Source organism: Sinocyclocheilus anshuiensis, unplaced genomic scaffold (assembly GCF_001515605.1).
Source record: "Sinocyclocheilus anshuiensis isolate Anshui unplaced genomic scaffold, SAMN03320099.WGS_v1.1 scaffold1702, whole genome shotgun sequence".
NCBI classification, from domain to species: domain Eukaryota; kingdom Metazoa; phylum Chordata; class Actinopteri; order Cypriniformes; family Cyprinidae; genus Sinocyclocheilus; species Sinocyclocheilus anshuiensis.
Window position 1 is genome coordinate 18,368 of NW_015542442.1, and position 4,180 is coordinate 22,547.

Below are 4,180 nucleotides of genomic sequence, written 5' to 3' on the forward strand. Positions count from 1 at the left end.
TATATATATGTATGTATATAGAAATAAATATAAATTATAAAACACTATTATCACAATGTAATATTTATCATATTTTATTGTCATCTCACACATTGTGGATCTGCATTTTCTATAATGTATTTCTATCATAAAAATACATATGTGATATGTCTTATTATATAATTAGCATCAAATAAACAAAATAGCTTATTCTCAGTGATTAAAAAGATTAAATAAAAAAAATTTGAAAAATGATGGCACAACCATCAATTAAGTGGTGATATGCGATGCGTATGTAAATGACCATTGAACAAAAGAAGAAAGAAGCAGCATGGTGCGTTTTTTCTTAGCGTCGGTTTCCATGGTGATTCGTCGCTCTGTTGAGAATGTCTTGTGTGTTAACCGTGAATATACGTAAAAACCACTCAACTAGTTTACCAGTTAATTGAGCCATTTTTTCTTAAATAAACAAAAAACAAAAAAAAGCACAGAATCTCAATTGTGAAAAAGTAGTCTTTGATAATGTATATATATTCAAATGCAATACATAAAAAAGGTAATTATGTTTGAAAACACTTCTCAGCAACAATAGGTCAGCACAACTCTTTAAATATAAGGCTATACAGCCATCTAGTGGTTATACTATGGTATTACATGGGTTTTTCTTTCTACCAGAAAGCACTAATCTGCCTATTTTTAACTAAAACACTTCATTAACTGAAAAGTAGAATAAAATTAATTTAATATTCATTTAGCGCACATGACCAAACATATAATCCCAATTTATCAAACAATCTATTTAAAACAGGGGTGTTAAATCATGTTTCTGGAGGGCCACTATCCAGCAGAGTTTAGCTTTAACCATAATTCAACACACCTGTGGCCTGTAGCACGAAGCTGGTTTCAGTTTTTACCCAGGTAAGTTCATGTTTAGTTTGAGCAAACTCTGAGTTTTCGGGCTCAAGAAGGTGGGTTGGGTTTGAGCGGGTTTCGTTACCATAGTAACTTAAGCTACACAGCTACCCTGCTCCGGAGCAGGTTTTATTCTGGTTTAGAGATCGCAAACCTTAGCGTCGGTTTCCATGGTGATTCGTCGCTCTGTTGAGAATGTCTTGTGTGTTAACCGTGAATATACGTAAAAACCACTCAACTAGTTTACCAGTTAATTGAGCCATTTTTTCTTAAATAAACAAAAAACAAAAAAAAGCACAGAATCTCAATTGTGAAAAAGTAGTCTTTGATAATGTATATATATTCAAATGCAATACATAAAAAAGGTAATTATGTTTGAAAACACTTCTCAGCAACAATAGGTCAGCACAACTCTTTAAATATAAGGCTATACAGCCATCTAGTGGTTATACTATGGTATTACATGGGTTTTTCTTTCTACCAGAAAGCACTAATCTGCCTATTTTTAACTAAAACACTTCATTAACTGAAAAGTAGAATAAAATTAATTTAATATTCATTTAGCGCACATGACCAAACATATAATCCCAATTTATCAAACAATCTATTTAAAACAGGGGTGTTAAATCATGTTTCTGGAGGGCCACTATCCAGCAGAGTTTAGCTTTAACCATAATTCAACACACCTGTGGCCTGTAGCACGAAGCTGGTTTCAGTTTTTACCCAGGTAAGTTCATGTTTAGTTTGAGCAAACTCTGAGTTTTCGGGCTCAAGAAGGTGGGTTGGGTTTGAGCGGGTTTCGTTACCATAGTAACTTAAGCTACACAGCTACCCTGCTCCGGAGCAGGTTTTATTCTGGTTTAGAGATCGCAAACCCAAACTGGACCAATTAGCTGTGAGCAAAGTTACATATCTGATGCAATGAAGCCACTCCCCCGTATCTCTCACTCCAAATTAAAGCAGTTTACAGTCAAAGAATTTTAGAGACAAAATTGCCTGACTTTTGCAGCTACCTATTTATTATATTTGTATTATATTAAAGGTGCAGTAGGAGATCTTGGAAAATGCTAACTTTAGCCTGATAGCACTGAAAGCGAGTGTCCCACCCTCCCTGCAATCGCCGTCCAAAGCCACGCCCCCTGAACGCATATAAGCTCACAGACCAGAATACCAGAGACAACATTACTACAATAGGCTACATCAGCGGTTCCCAATTCCAGCCCATGTTCCGAAGTGAAGTAAACTTAAACAGATTTCCCCTGCTCAGGGTGGAGGGAGCAATGAACACTGTGTAGGGATCCTATCGATCGGAGAACAGTTCATGCACGTAGCTCACTTCTAACGAGCTGGTTATCTGAATCGCGAGGACTGGAATTGGGAACCGCTGGGCTACATCATGTGTCATTCACAGGTGAGAAAACTTTAAAAGTACTACAATACCAGGAAGGAAGATCGGGTTGTTGATGTTTGTCTGCCATTCTCGCTCTGTCTGCACAGTGTGCGTGAACGCGCTGATGACGTATCCTGTCTGAGTGAACTGGGTGCGCAGAGGTATGTAGATACATACGTTGACAGGCAGTTAGGAAAGCCAATTAAAACTCTCGGACCAAGCGTTTTAATTGGACGAACATTTCTTGGTCCTACACCTTCCACAGAATATATAAATACAGATAAATACATTTAGACCACTTAACTTAATGATTGCTATCGGGATGTGAAGAGACTTTCAACCAGCATAACAAAATGGAGCTTTACCGCTGATTACAGAACCGGCTTTACTGATAAGATGCGCGTTAAATATAGCATGCGATTTATCGTGCAGCCCTACGGAAGACAATCACCTATTGCACCTTTAATAGTAATTGTTTATAATTCATATAATATATTCATATAATTATTAAATGAAGTGTCAATTAATTTTAAGCTTTACATTTAAATTAAATTAAGATAAATAGATAGATAAGCTTTAATATATCCAACTTTTAAAAACGTATTAATTTATTAAACTTATGTTTTCCTTTTGAGCTCTGTGTGAAACTATACATAAATAAATTCAGTTGATTCCTTTGCAGTTATATATTTTCTTTCTGATGCCTTCTCATACTCTTGCCGCAGCAGAAGTGTTTATTCCTGCCTTGTAAATGCATTTAAATTTATTACATTTTTAATAACGACATCTCTTAATCTTCAGCAGAAAAGTGAATAGCGCTGACTCTCGCGAGAAGTGAATCCAGCTGACGCTTTGCTGATGCTCTTGCTGTTTGCTGCACGTATCACACGTCCAAGTGCACGTGCTCCAGAGTTAATCACAAACTCTGGTTCGAACTCTGAGTTGACAGAGAACATTTATATCGAGCTTTGTGAGTCCAGTGAACCTGACTTAAACCAGGTTGGCTTTATCGGGCTTTGTCAACTCAAAACTTACTCTGCAACTTTGAGTTTGTTCATCTCGCTTCATGCTACAGGCCACTGAGGCCCGTTTCAGAAAGGAGGTTAAAGGGTTAGTTCATCCAAAAATGAAAATTAGGCTGTGTTTTATGCACCCCCGATGCATCCTAGGTGTATATGACTTTCTTCTTTCAGACGAATCCAGTCGGAGTTATATTAAAAATTGTCTTTGATCTTTCAAGCTCTATCGTTGCACTCAGCGGGTGTTGCAGTGCTTCGGTTCAAAAGACCTGAAATAAAAAGCACCCTTCCATAAAAAAAAGTGTCTCACACGGCTCCGGGGGTGAACAAAGGCCTCCTGTAGCGAATCGATGCGTTTTTGTAAGAAAAATATCCATATTCAAAATGTAATAATCACTTGAATCTAGCTTTAAGTGAAAACTCTGAGTATGTTAACGTTGAAATTAGAGAAACTCTGGGTTTTGTCAAACCCGAGAAAGCTGGGTAAGTCAAGCCCATTTCTGAAAGATAGGTAACTTATATTCAGAGTCAGTTATCATGGTAACTATGGGTTAAACCCATTGTTTCTTTCGGTCTCCTCCCCCTTTTAAAGCGTAAGCTATGTTTTCCACATTCATTCACGCTGCAAAAATGCTTTTCTTAATGAGTGTTTTGGAATCTAAATTAAAGGCACAATATGTAATTTTTGCCGCTAGAGGGCGCGTATTCAAAATAAACAAAGAGACAAAGGCGTAGTTTGATGACGCCATGACTGAGTGTGGAATCATGGGAGCTGTCGTCTTCATCCCCACAGCCGATGCAATCTGATGGGACTTTGGCAGAAATCATGTTCATGGATGAGCTAATGATTTATTAACGTAGTAGAATGAAGCAGGGTGAG

At 37.3% G+C, this 4,180-nt stretch overlaps 1 protein-coding gene across 1 annotated transcript in view; it reads left to right on the forward strand.

Moving 5' to 3' along the window:
* The window catches only part of zfpl1 (zinc finger protein-like 1), a 42,345-nt gene that overhangs the window by 5,824 nt on the left and 32,341 nt on the right, over nucleotides 1–4,180 (forward strand). The gene's annotated exons all lie outside the window — the stretch shown is intronic.